This window comes from Cryptomeria japonica, chromosome 7 (genome assembly GCF_030272615.1).
Source record: "Cryptomeria japonica chromosome 7, Sugi_1.0, whole genome shotgun sequence".
Classification (NCBI taxonomy): Eukaryota; Viridiplantae; Streptophyta; class Pinopsida; order Cupressales; family Cupressaceae; genus Cryptomeria; species Cryptomeria japonica.
In genome coordinates, this window is record NC_081411.1 from 282,795,558 (window position 1) to 282,811,252 (window position 15,695).

Below are 15,695 nucleotides of genomic sequence, written 5' to 3' on the forward strand. Positions count from 1 at the left end.
ATACAATATCATCATGTCATCATACTTTGCACATATGCCAATAATCTCCCCCTTTGGCATTGATGGCAATATACAAATATATCTCTCTGCTTCACATCTTCTCCCCCTTTGACAATAATACCAAATTGGAGGCACATACAGCTATGTTCCACTATGTTGCTCCCCCTGAGGAGTAGCATCCTTCAACACACCAATCCTGAAAAGATTTGATAATGCAATACCTGAGTGATGTGGAGCACATACCTTTAGTTCACCTCTTAAATAGGTAAATGTAGCCTTCGGTAGAGGCTTGGTGAATATGTCTACTAATTGCACCTTACTGGAAACATGTTCCAATACAACCTCTTTGTTCTGAACTTTCTCCCTCAAGAAATGATACTTGAGATCAAAGTGCTTGGTTCTAGCATGCAATATCGGATTCTTGGAAATATTAATTGCACTTGTTTTGTCACAAAAGATACTCACCCGTTCAGATACAGGGACTTTGAAACCACTTAATACATGCTTCATCCAAATTGTCTGAGTGCAGTTCATAAATGTTGCTACATATTCTACTTCTGTTGTAGACTGAGAGATACAACTCTACTTCTTACTCATCCATGAGACTAGTCTACCACCAAGAAAAAATGCACCACCGGTTGTGCTCTTCCGGTCATCCACATTACCAACCCAATCGACATCTATAAACACTTTGAGATTGAAATCATTACTGTATGGATACCACAATCCATAGTCAATAGTTCCCTTCAGATATCTAAGAATCCACTTCACTGCTACCAAATGGGATTCTCTTGGACTTTTCTAGAAACGTGCAGTAATGCCCACTACTTGTGCAATGTCCAGTCTACTGTGTACTACATAGGGCAACTTACCAATCATTTATCGATATTCCTTCTCATTCACCAATGTTGATTCATCTTCTTTTGACAATTTACAACCAGTCACCATTGGTGTACCAACCGGTTTGTTGTCTTCCATGCCAAAGGTCTTCAACACCTCTTTGACATACTTGGACTGAGTGATAAAGATATTGTCTTTCATTTGTTGTATTTGTAGTCCAATGAAGAACTTAATCTCTCCAATTAGTGACATCTCAAATTCCTTCTTCATCTCATCTGCAAAATCATGACTCATCTTGTCATCTCCACCAAAAATTATGTCATCAACAAATACTTCATAGATCAGAATTTGATCTCCTTCTGACTTCAGATAGATATTGCTATCTTCACTTGTTATTTCAAATCTAATCTTCACAAGATGGGAGTGTAAATGTTCATACCATGCTCTAGGTGCCTACTTCAATCCATACAAGGCTTTATGTAGCCTACACACCATATCATCATCTTCTGATAGGGCAAACCCATCTGGTTGCTCTATATACACCTCCTCTTCAAGTATTCCATTTAGGAATGTTGATTTTACATCCATCTGATACACTTTGAATCCCTTGAAGGTTGCATATGCAAGAAGCATTCGAACTCCTTCTAATATAGCTACTAGAGCAAAAGCTTCTCCATAGTCTTCTCCTTCTTCTTGAGCATATCCCTTACATACCAGTCTGGCTTTGTTTCTTACCACTCTGCCATCTTCATTCAACTTGTTTCTGAAAACCCATTTGGTGCCAATAACATTTTTATGCTCAGGTCTGGGTACCAAAGACCATGTACCATTTTTTTCTATCTGGTCAAGTTCCTCTTCCATAGCCTTGATCCAGTCTTCATCTTTATGTGCCTCTTTAAATTTTTTAGGCTCAAATTTAGAGATCATGCAAGAATTTTCTCTGACCTTTCTTCTTGTAAGAATTCCTGCATCCTTATCTCCTGTGATATGCTTTGGATCATGATTCAAATTTACATACCTAGGAATGATCTTAACAGATTCCTCTTGCTTTTCTCTTCATCCTCATCTTCATCAGCATCAGCATCTATTGGTGTAGGAGCATTGTTACTAGTACTTGGTTGTTTTGCAACCGGTTCCCAGAAGGTTACAACCGGTTCATCTGCCACTTCCTCAGTGCCGGTTTCCTCAGGTTTCTCAGAGGTTTCATCAAATCTAACATTGATACTTTTGACAATTCTCTGAGTCCTATTGTTAAAACACTTGAGAGCTTTGCTCTTGGTGGAATATCCTAGGAATATTCCCTCATCACATTTTGCATCAAACTTGCTCTGGTGTTCACTCCTCTTGATATAACACTTGCTACCAAACACTCTAAATTAGCTTACTACAGGAGTCTTACTAGTCCAATACTCATAAGGTGTTTTATCCTTACCTTTCTTGATGAGTACCTAGTTCATAGTGTAGAGTGTAGTGCTCACCGCTTCTCTCCAAAAGGTGTGAGCAACCTTCCCTTGAATCAACATTGTTTTGGCTGCTTCAACTACAATCTGGTTGTTCTTTTCTGCTAGGCCATTCTACTATGGAGTCCGGGGGGCAGACAATTGCCTCTTGATGCCATTTTCTTCACAGTACTTATTGAACTCACTAGAAGTGAACTCACCTCCTTGGTCAATTCTAAGGCATTTGATTCTCTTACCGCTTTCTTTTTCAACCAGTGCTCTTAAGGTTTTGAACTTTCCAAAAGCTTCAGACTTGTGTTTCAAGAATGTGACCCACATCATTCTTGACCAATCATCAGTAAGAATCATAAAGTACCTATCTCCTTGAACACTCCTAGTTTTCATAGGACCACACAAATCAGTATGCACAAGATCAAGTAATTTTTTTGCTGTGAAATATTTACCTTTGAAGGTTGAGGAAGACATTTTCCCTAGTTGACATTCTCTGCACAGAGGATTCTCTGATTTGTTCAGCACAGACAATCCTCTAACTACCTTGATCTTACTGGCCTTCACAATATTATCAAAATTTACATTACAAAGTCTCCTATGCCATATCCAACTATCATCAAACTTAGCCATTAGACATTGGCTAATATTTGCATTTAACTGAAATAGGTTACCTTTGGTCTGCATACTGGTGGCCATCAGTTCACCACTCTTTCCTTTTATTTTGCACACTCCATCTTTGAATTCCAGAGTGAATCCATTATCATTCAGTTGAGCAACACTCATAAGGCTATGCCTAAGACCTTCTACCCAATACACATTATCATCACTGCTTTTTCCATTTAGAGAGATGGACCCTTTACCTTTTACCATACAAGGTGCATCATTACCAAATCAAACTACACCTCCATCATACTCTTCTAAAGACAGAATCTTTCTCTGGTCACCAGTCATGTGGTGAGAACAACCCTTGTCAATAATCCATTCATTAGAATTATCAAAGAGGGAGACAAGAGCCTTCTTGTTTGACACATCTTCCTTGATAGCTACAAATACTATGTCTTCACTTTCTTCATCTTCTGATTCATCATCAGTGACACCTTCATCAACTGCAACAAGACAGTTCTCCTATTTCCTCCTTTGAACTTTTTGAACCTCTCTGGTTTGTCCTTATTATCACCATTAGGACAGTTAACAACAATGTGACCAATATTATTGCAAGAAAGTATTTTAAAGGGAGCTTACCTCTATATTTAACAGTTCCCTTAGGAAGTCTCTTGGCCAGAAGAGCTTCAAATTCCATAAAGATCTCCTCATCATTCATAACTCTGCTTTGTCTAGGTTCACAACCGGTACTAACTTCTTTACCCTTTCTAGATAGTGTAGCCGATGCTTTAAAGGCTGAATCAGTCTTCTGAACACTGCCATCATAATTGTTTAGCTCATAAGCAGTCAACTTAGCAATGATAGAATCAAGGGACACCTTTGTTTTGTCAATAGATCTCAACTCCTGAATAGCGACAACCCTTATTGCATAGACTGGTAATAAGGTTCTTAAAAATTTTCTAACAATGGTGGAATCATCCATTGTACCTCCTTCACTCTTGATGTCTCCAACAACGGTTTTGAATGGTCCATTATCCTTATCCCATATTGTTGAATGGTCTCTCCTTCAACCATCCACATATCTTCAAACTTTCCTCTAAGGCTTTCTTCCTTAGCCTGCTTCACATGCTCATCACTGCCATAGATAGACTCCGGAGTATCCCATAAATCTTTGGGATTGTCTTTTTCTTGAAGATCAATAAACTCAACATCAAATAGGCTGCTGATAAGAGCTTCCATGACTTGTCCATTCTCCTGAATTTCTCTTCTTTTATCATCAGTGAGACTATCGATAGGGACAACATAAGTATTCTCAACATAGCTCCAGTGTTGAACACCCATGCTTTTAATGTATATCTTCATTCTATCCTTCCATATCTTAAAGTTGTCTCTATTGAACTTAGGACCTTCCCTCTTCATCATTAGAATAGGATCTTTTCCTCGAGTGGTTAAGCTTACAACACAAAGGACCTGGAGGATGCTCTGATACCAATTGATGAATAATGATGAATAGTAAGTACTCAACAGATACTAAGAGGGGAGGTGAATCAGTATAGACAAAAACTTCCTTAAATAACTTTGACTGCAAAGACTGAACTAACTGGTAAACAATATCACCGATCTAAAACAGGGTACTACCGGTAAAACACAATATGACTATGAAAGACATAAATTGGTAACACTTAGATCTTCACCACACCTAATATCTCCTTTCCACTTCACCCATATGCATAAACAAGTAATACATCAGAAATATAAAGACCGCTGGATCAACAGGAATTACCACTTAACAAAAAATACTAATCATCACATGAAAAAGCATCACACATGACACACTGATTTTTCATGTGGAAACCCAACTGGGAAAAACCATAATGGGGATGATTACCCACAAGTTGTTCTTTGAACTCTTCAGAAGTCTACTATGTTAGGAGCCCAATTCGGTTAAGGACTTTACAATAGGTTCTGCTAGGAACTGATCCTGCTAGGGATCACTCAGTTAAGGGATGGCTAAATACCCGGTTAAAGGTTAGAACCCTGTTAAAGGTTACCTCGCATGAGGATTTGAAGAACTCATTGATTTGAGTCACCCTGTTAAAGGATTTACACAAACCCTGTTAAAGCTACCCAGTTAAGAGATTTTCCAACTACTGAAATGGTTAGAAGTCAATAGGTAATACACTGATCTGATAACAACACTCAATGCTAATGCAGATCCACTTTAGTTCCTTTGCTTCTGCAATCACACTCTATAGGTATCAACACACTTCTCTGGTCTGGCAAGAATAAAGTATCTCTTCATTTGGATACATGCATAACATTTACCAACAACTTCATAATGCAAATCATCATCAACCTTGTAGGAAACAGGTAGGTTAGTAGCATAAACCCTAAACCCTAAATATTTAGGTTATCAATACAGTCGGTCCAATGCTGACCGTTCAAACACATTGCATTGAATAAAACTATCTTGAACAGATCTCAAGATGTTCTCCATCATTTGTTTTTTGCCACTTCTAGAAGCTGATAACCCATCATGTGCTCTCCACCGTTTATTGAGACTTCGCACATTCCTGAGGTAGATAGAATCAATCTTCTTCATGCAAGATCCTCAAGGAAATCCTTCACATGCACAACGCTGACATGGCAACATGATCTGATCTTCATTGCAATGCTAACTCATCATAGAATGTCGTCGGTCGAATCACACAGACTTGGAATGCATCAATCGGAAACCCTGAAGCTGAGACTACCAACTGGTAGTCATACCAAATGAAACCCTGATACAAATCTTTCCATATACCGGTTCACATTCTAACATACCGGTTCACTTGAACAAACATACCACTTCACTTTTTCACATATACCGGTTCATACTTCAGCATATTGACATCAATGACAACATACACTATCATCATGTCATCATACTCTACACATATGCCAACATAATTAACCATTGAGCTTGTGTTTAGGTTGTTATTAAGAGAGGTTGTATAATTCAAGGCACCAGTCTAGTTGGTTTTATCTATTCAAGCATGGAAAGAATCACTCAAAATTGAAAAGAAATTTTTACTATATTTTGTTTTTTCATATATATATTTCACATCACATTAAAAGGATTTTAGAGGATTTTGGAGAATTTAAGCTAAATCTAATTAGCCCTCACCTATTTGTATGAAATTTTTATCTATTGTTGCATCATTTGTGTCTTGCAGCATCTGAAATGATGTTGAATGAAGGGAAACTCACGTAAGCTTTGTAGAGCCTAAAGTGCAAAGAGAATTTGATTTGAATTCTTTGTTATTTTGGCAATTGACCTAAGAATATTAAGAATAAGAAGTAGCTTATCTATAGAGGCACTCAAACTATTGATGCAGTCAAGGTAGGGATATCCAATGAAGGACATCCCAAAATGCATAAAACTTCACACAATCCTCCAGAAACATCGAACAAGGCCCAAAACAACATCGCTCAATGATCCGCAAGTTACGGGAACCACCCGCAACCCGATTCATCTTTGCTCCATACACTGCAAGACCAACCAGTAAGAACATACCAATACTAGACTAATACCAGGATTAATGTCTCACCGAATCCAAATGCCAGTTTGAACTACTCCAGTGCTCCTGCATCAACTATAACACCCTACCTCACATATAGCTAATACAACCCTAAACTATTAAATGATTTTATTCAATAGATGGTTAGATATATTGGGAAGATTATAAATGAGAATGTGGTAGATCGGGCTGAGTAGATGGTCCTCAAGTCAAGCATCATACACTACCCCTTACCTCTATCATGTCAGCCATTTGTACTCTTATGCTTTCTCTGTTGTCCTACACAGAGCATAGGTCATTTTTATCCATCCATTCTTCTTTGGTATGGTAGTACTATTTTGAGGCTCAGGTTTCTTCCATAAGCCATAGTTCATCCATCCATTCTTCTTTAAGCAGGATAAAAGAAGTAATAACTAAGCTATAGTTTAGTCTTTCAATCATGTTTCAATCATGAATTTTTCATGGTAAGCCTTTATTTAAATTATCTGCTTCTCATATTCATGAGGTACATATAATAAAATAGTAATAACAATACATTATCCCCGCGTGTGTGTAAATATATATGTTTACACATTTAACAATTTTATAATATCAGAGAGATCTCTTATCTTTTATTTAAACTAATTATATTTTTATCATAAGTTTATAATAAATACAAATTTGGTATTTCTAAAATTTTTTAAAAAAAAAATTATGAATTATATCTTCCTCTTTTTACACATTGTTGTTATTAGATGTATCTAATTCTTGACTTAGATGTTTCCAAATTTTATAATTTACAATTTTTAAACTCTCCATTTCTTGGAGGTTTAAGATAGATACTAAATGATAGAATATCTTAATAAAATCCATAAATAACATTCCCAATTTTTAACTTTGATGTTTCTAAATTAAATCTCTTCCAACTTGTTCATATATTGATGATGTTTTTTTTAAGTTGTCGATTTAAGTATTTATAATTAGAATATCTTATTTAGTAGTGTAGAAAATTTGCATTGATGACATTTTTTAATCGTTATTTTAAAATAAGAAAGTTAAATCATTTGTTTCAATCATATGAAAAAAAAATTGAATAAATAAATATGTGTATTATTAGATATTCATTTTAGAGAATAAGGGAAATTGGTTATTTATATTTATAGAAAAGAAAAGATAATGACTATATAGATTGTGTAATTATGGAATAAATGAATATATTTATAGTTATTAAGAGAATTAAGTGTGTTAATTGGATAATTTTGATTTTGTAGATGGATTGTAAACTAAGTTCTTGGGTTGGCATTATTACTAAGGTTAATAGTAAAGTAATATTAATATTAAAATTATTAATCATGCCAATGAGAATATTGGTGGATTGATATGGGGTTTAATTTTATTAAATAACATGGATATTAATATTCTTAACAATGACATTAAGGGGAATGTTATTATTGGTATAGAGATAATAATAAATGGAGTGCTAGTAATTCCATTTTCCATTGTTAATAATGTTTTTTATTAAGGTAAAAATAGGTTTTGAAGGGGCCCTGAAACCCTTTACAAACGAAACTTAACAGATAAAGCAATAAGAGACAAAAAGGAACAAACCAACGAAAAGCCAGCAAAAACCCATAGAGAACTAACTAAAGCCCCACAAAGCTAGCGAAACTAGCCAGACTCGAGAGAAGAAACTAATTGTTTTTTTCAAGGCATTAGCCAAGGTTTTGTTAATCCCATACAGGTCTTTGATATTTTTCCTAAGATTAGGGATATCATTAGCAGAAGCAGCCACAACTTTCTTGACACTTTCCCTGGTCCTCTTTGCAGCACCACCTGGAGTAGCTTCACCACTGCCAATCTTGATAGTATCTTCATCCATGTCAAGGTCCACCACCGGTTTAGGAGAACTGGAATTATCAAAGACCTTAGCAATATCCTCCAAGTTTTTAGTGACAGCTGACAGGATATTCGCGATAATGCCCAACAATTTTTTTATCACCACATTCCCTTCTTCCAGTGATTTAACCTTCTCCTCCATATCCTGCTTCCTTTTTATTTGATCCCTGTCATCATCCTTCGTCTTCTTGTTCGTTTGTTTCCCATTTTTTTCCAAGTTCTTCAAAAGTTCATAGGTCCATCTGTCATAATCCAGTCTAGCCTCAGTGAGTTTTTTGAGGTTATCTAGGAATAACCCTTTACTCACACTTTCCTTATCCTCACTTAAACTGTCCTTAGTCATGTCCTTCTCAGGTTCCTTGTTCTCCTTCCTCTCAGAATTCACATATTTTTCCTCATTATCCTTGTATTCCACATCCTCCATAGGGTGGTTGTTGTCATTGCCAGGGCAATCACTGTGGATTGGGATTTCATTATCGAACTCATTATCACCACCTTCTTCCTCAACACCCACCTGCTCATCTTTCTAGCTATCTTCACCATCAGAATCATCTACATCCATTTTACTACCTTCTTTTCCAATTTCCTCTGTTTCAATCTTTTCTTCATGGGTTTCCGTCCTAAAGGCACTCTTACTTTTTTTTTCTAGAGGTCGCCTTCTCCTTGCTGGATTCGCCTCCCTCCAGCTTTCTCTTGCCTTTCCCTCGAGAGGCGGATAACCTCTTGTTTTCTAGCATGGTGAGGGTTTTATAGTGCTCATAAATGAGCAACAAAAGCCCGCAATGGAGAACCAGATTTGAGGGACTCTTACTGTGTTTATTGAGGGACCTTGAAAGGGACCTGAAAAGATAGTAGGGCAGGGAAACCCTTTTGTCATGTCTGAAATGGTTTAATAGAACAAAGTGGTAAGTGTGGGCTCTGGAGAACCAGCCCTCAATAGTGATATATTCCATTATGGCATTCAAAACCCAACCCCAGATTTTCTTGATATTGGAGGCTTCATAGTAACCCCCTGTGGCTTTGCCAATTTTAGCCCTCTCTTTTTCCTTACGTAGGAATAGATTTACCGCATTATTGGAGAATTTAAGGTCTCTAAAAAAATTAAGCCCTGAGTGGGGCATACCAATCATAGTCGCTATGAGTCCCGCGTCCAATTTGAACTTTACCCCATAGATTTTAAAGGACCCATTACACCAATTTTCAAAAATTTTGGAAATGGCGAGATTTACCCTACCTTTGTCATAATCCACCAGCTTCTCCATAAAGCTTGTGAGGGACCCTTTTTCTAGCTTCGCCCACACTTTCGGCATCACTTCTATCTTGATGTATTGTCTAGTTCCTCCCTCCTTAAATCTCCTCCCATATTCGAATTCGAATTTTCAGCTCTATTCCTCTACAAACTCAACACTTCTTTCTCGTAGTTACTTGGGATTTTGAAAAGGATGACCCACAAAGTGTGCGAAGTAATATTAAAAATGGTTGGGGTTCTGCTACTTTACCAAGTAATCATTACCTTTCCATCAAAGCATAAATTATTCATATACCCTATCATGATTATGCGGTCCTTCCCTCCCCATAAATCTATCATTTCTAAGGATCTGTTTAATATTCATATTGATATCTTCCCCATGCAAAATCATTTGAGAATCAGAATTAACTCCTAGGTTCGCCAGACAATCCACCACCATATTTTTCTCTCTAAAGGCATGTTGAATAATTATTTCTTTAAAACTAGCGATGATTACCCTAGCTTTCAGGATAATGTTTTCAATTGACCATGATGGCTCCAACTCCCCCTTCAAACACTTAATAATATTAAGTGAATCTCCCTCAAGCCATAATTTATCATGATTAAGATTCTTAGCTATAATTAGGGTATTCAGAGCAGCTGAGGCTTCGACAAAATGACTAGTTTGACTCCCCAAAGGACCAGCCACCGCCACTAAGCAACTTCAAGCAAAATTCCTGACAGTGCCCCCATATCCAGTTTTACCTGGATTCCCCTTAGAGGCCCCATCAAAGTTAGCCTTAATCCACCCCTGAGGAGGAGAACACCAAACTAGACCTTCTCTTCTCTTCTCCTTACTAGTTGTAGTAGTAGAGAGGTTCCACCTGTCATTGAAGTCTTCTTTAGCTGCTGGTCCATTATCAGTACCATAGATACATTCAAATATGCTCCTATAAATTTTATCCACCACCACTTCAGGAATGGCACTTTTATCCCTAAAAATCCTATTGTTGCACTCTTTCCATATATTCCAGATCACATTCGGGAGAGTAAGTTTCCAAGTTTCCACAATCTTTGGATTAGAATTAGGGCAGTGCCATTGCTGCTAAGATTCCCCTGGGGAGTTCAGAAAAACCCAACTCAAATTCCACCTGCTTAAGATGATTTTCTAGATTTCCTAACTAAAAGTACACTGATTAAGAATATGGCAAGCGGTCTCTTCTTCCCTGCAACAAAGAGAACACCTATTAGGAAAAACAAAACCTCTCTTTTGAAGGTTGTCCAGAGTTAAAACCTTGTTTTGGATGAATATCCAAAAAAGGATATTAACCTTAGGAACTAACTTCTTGTTCCAAACTTTAGCCCAAATAGGAATTTCTTCCACAAATTCATTTTGGATAGCCACAATTGAGGACACAGAATATTTCCCATTCGGGGTTTCCCTCCATATCAATCTGTCATCTTTATTGTCTCTAGGAACTTTAGCAGAGAGAGCAATCTGAAGGAACTTTAACCCCAGACACTACTGGCTAAAATAAATCCATTTCCCTTTTCTCTAGTAGTCTCTAATCAACTCCCCAAACCTTCTTTTAAATCAGTCTTTCTAGTCATTAAGGATTGGAACTTCCTCTAGAGGTTTATCCAATATCCACCTATCTTCCCAAAATCTTATACTCCTACCATCCCCTAGATTCCAAATTCGACCAGCAGCAGCCCAACTTTTAGCCGATTGGACTGCATTCCATATAGCAAAACCTTCAACAATAAAAGATTCATCTAAAAATTCTTCCTCAGAAGGTTGCATATAAAGATATTTCTTTTTCCAGATTAAATTCCATTCTCTTTCCTCCCCTTTCATTCTCCAAATTTGTTTAGCTAGTAAAGCCTTATTCATAGAACTAATATTCCTTAAACCCAACCCCCCCGAGGCCTTAGGAGAACAGATTTTATTCCAAGCAATAAGGGGAATTCTATTTTTGACTTCCACCCCCAACCAAAGAAACCTTTTTTGGATTCTTTCAATTGCTTCCGCAAACTTTCTGGGGATTTTGAACAAACTGAGAGCATAAATAGGCAAGTTTTGGAGAGTGGCTTTGAGCAGAGTAACTTTGCCCACTTGACTTAGGACGGCCCCTTTCCAACCAGCCAATTTTGAATTAAATCTATCCACCAACTTATTCCGAAAATTATCCTCAGGCTTAATACACAGAGGAAGCCCCAGATAAGAAGAGGGAAGCTCAGTTATTTTACAGCCAAGAATTCTTTCAATCCTTAATTGCCTTTGAATAGGGGTATTGATGAAGAACAAAGAACTCTTATCCCAATTAATTTTTTGACCAGAGGTAGATTCATAAATATTTAGCACATTCTTTATATTTTTAGCTTCCGTAATGGTAGCTTCCCCATAGTGATAGAATCATCAACAAACTGTTCATGAGTACAAGTGAAATTGGATGAAGATGGTTTCAGTCCTCTAAGATTGCCTTCTTCCACATTTTTAAAAATAAACCTACCCAGACTTTCAGCTAAAATAGTAAACAGGATAGGGGAGATGGGGTCCCCCTATCTAAGACCTCTAGAACTTTTGAAGAAACTTGAAGGGGATCCATTGACAATAATAGCAGAAGAGGAAGTTTCCATAAGTTGAGAGCAAAGTTGAATAACTTTTTCACCAAAACCAAATGCTTTCATAATCCTTAAGAGAAACTACCTGTTCACTCTATCATAAGCTTTAGCCATATCTAACTTCAGAAAGAAACCCTGATTATTAGCCACTTTCAGGGAATGGATATTTTCATGAACAGATATAATGGAGTCCAGAATATATCTACCAGGGACAAAACCATTCTGCTGGACAAAGATAATTCTTGGAAGAATTTCCAACAGCCTGGAAGTCAGAACCTTAGATAAAATCTTGTAGACAGAGTTACAAAGACTAATGGGTCTAAACTTATTGAGAGAATCAGCTCCTGGGATCTTTAGAATTAGGACAATGAAGGTAGCATTCAGTTCTTTTAGAAGCCTTCTAGAGCCAAAGAATTCTTTAACACCTTTGCAGATGTCAGTCTACACATTATGCCAAAAACATTGGAAAACCATCTGGTCCAAGAGATTTATCTTCCTGAAAGGAAAACACCACCTTTTTGATTTCCTGATTAGACGGAATATGGGATAAATAGTTATTGTCCTCCATAGTCAGGGTAGATGGAATAGCTTGCAACGGTATGTTTTGACTACTGGTATCCAGGTTATCCACTTCTCCCAATAGGGTGCCAAAATACTCCAGATCTTCCTTTCTAATATCATTATCCTCCATTAAAATCCCTTTATTACAGGATAATTTGGATATCTTGTTAGTCGCCCTATGCTTAAGAGCGGTTAAGTGAAAAAACTGGGTATTTTTATCACCTTCCTTCAAGAACAAGGCTCTAGATCTTTGTCTCCAGAACATCTCTTCATTATAAATAATGGTGTGGTATTTAGACAAAAGAACATTTTCCACCACCCTTAGTTCATCAGATAGCCCATTCTCTTCGATTCTATCCTGAACTTCTTTTATTTCAGTTTTAATTTGAATTTTACTCTTGAAGATGTCCCCAAAAATCTCTTTGTTCCAGATTTTAATTTTAGCCTTTATAATATTGAGCTTTTTAGCTATTCTAAAGAGAGTCATATCCTCAACCTCAAAATTCCACCAATCAGAAACACAAGCTTCCAAGGAAGGATGGGATAACCACACTTTTTAAAATCTAAAAGGGAAGTTTCTCTTAGCTGAAAATGAGTTGGTAGTAAAAGAGATAGGCTAATGATCTGACCCAATTTTGATAACAGAAGCAAGAGAACAACTATACTTGGCTAACCACTCAAGGGTAATTAAGGTTCTATCTAACTTCACTTGAACCAGGTCAGCTCCAGTTCTTCTATTAGTCCAGGTATAGTTAATCCCTTGAAGATCCACATCCATAAGAGCTTGATCATTAATGAACTCCATAAGGTCTTGTTTCCCATCAAGCTGCAAGGGGAGACCTCCCATCTTCTCTTCCTCTTTTAGCAGAGTATTAAAATCTCCCATTATTATCCAGCTTTGATCAACAAACTTAAGTCTGTCTTCAGCAAGGCTTCTCCAATATTTAACTCTCCCAGTTTTGGTATTACGCACATAGACATTAGTTAACACCCATACAAAGTTATCCTTGATATGATCAAGTTGCACCAAGTTCCTCTTAAAAGAAGAGATGATTTCCTTACCTTTAATGGTTTTTTGGTTCCAAAAAATCACAGTTCCTCCAGAAGCTCCCTCCGATCTAGATCCTATAACACCATTATTTTTAAAAAATTTAATCTTTTCCACTTTATCCTTAGACATCTTGGTTTCCTGAACACGGACCACATCTGGTTTATGATCTCTTATGCTATTTTGTAACACATCCTGCTTATGAGGGGCATTCAACCCTCTAATATTCCAGGAGATTATCTTCATACTTTAACTGGAGATAGGGCTGACTCAATGGAACACTGTGTTCCATCAACATGGTTCTTCCAACTTTCCTGTTCCCTTTGATGTTTTAGAGATGGTCTCCCCTAGTTTTTGTTTTGGCTTCCAACATCTGCCTTTTTCTTATTCCTGCTTCTAGTTGAGATACCTCCATTGAGTTCCTCCTTATTCAATTTTCCCTCTTTCAAACCAAGAATCCTAAGATTTCCTTCCAGGATATCCATTACCACACTATGTGATGGGGTTTTACATTGAGGAGGCTTTGGGTTTCCATTAGTTAAAAGCAATAAGGGCTAAATATCAGAAGGGTTAAACTCTTGAGCTTCATTGAAGTTTTCCTCAATTGATTTTGAGAAAGAAGAAATAGGCACAACTTCATTGGGACTTACCTCTTCGTTCTCCTGATTGACAAATCCAACCTCCTGGTCCTCTGGGTTATTTTTGTTTTTCAACTCTCTTCCTTGCTCCCCCTCTTTAGTACTCTCTATTCGGTTATTAGAGAAGACACAATCCTGTTTTTCATTATTACTATTCTCACCCTTCTTAACCTCATTTACTAGTTCCATTACTTCCTTATTTGGATCACACTCAGCTGATGAGTCTCCTTTTTTATCAATCATTTGCCATATCTTTTTATACTTCACATTGCTATCAGTCTTGCTTTCCTTACTCTTCTTAAGCGGAAATGATTTTGCCCAATGCCCCAATTTCTTGCAATGGAAATAGGCAAATGGGAGTGATTCATATTCAATAGCTTGGGTCCATTTCCCTAGTTTAGAAATAATCTCTATAGATTGGGGCATATCCGTCATTTGATTAACATTTACATAGATGCGAGCAAAGACTAACCTTGATTTAGCCATCGTCATTGGATCAATCGAAAGAAGTTCTCCAAAATAATTCGCAATACCCTTAAAGACTTCCTCGTTCCAGAATTCTAGCGGGAGACCCAAGAGGCATGTCCAGACTGGCACCGATACAAAGAAGGATTCATCAAGGGAGAGGTTCGGGACCCATTTCTAAAGAGCCAAAGTTGACTTGTTGAACATCCATAGACCTTCACATAGAGCCTTATTCATATCTTCTTCAGAGTTAAAAGCAAAGGGAAAAAACCCCCTAGGCAGCACTACCACATCCACTTGACCTTTTAAAACCCATTTCCTCCTTATGAAATTCCTAACAACCTCAATGTTAGGCCTAAAGCCAGTAAATCGTCCAACTAAAGTCATGGTTAAACCAGCGACAGTCAGATCTACCAATTTATCCAGAACAGAAATAGCAACCAACCCTGAAACTGGATCAAAGATGTTTGTAACTTCTGGGAGCCCTGATTTAGCCAGCAACTTCACTCCAAAGAGCGAAGACCAATTTTTTCCTTTACCTCTATCATGTGGGTCCCCAGTTTTGGAATCTTTGTCCTCCATCGATTTGACTGTTTCCTTGTCCTCTTATGTACCTTGAGATGCCTATCCTCTTACCTAATTTCCAGTTCCAACTTCAGAAAAACTGCCTTCCCCAAGAAATCTGCCATTCCTAGATTTGAAATTTGGGATTCCCGCTCCTTGTCGCTCTGCACCCATTTCACCTTTTATTGATATGATACTATTAATAATGTTAATATCAAATGTAAACATATTATTGGC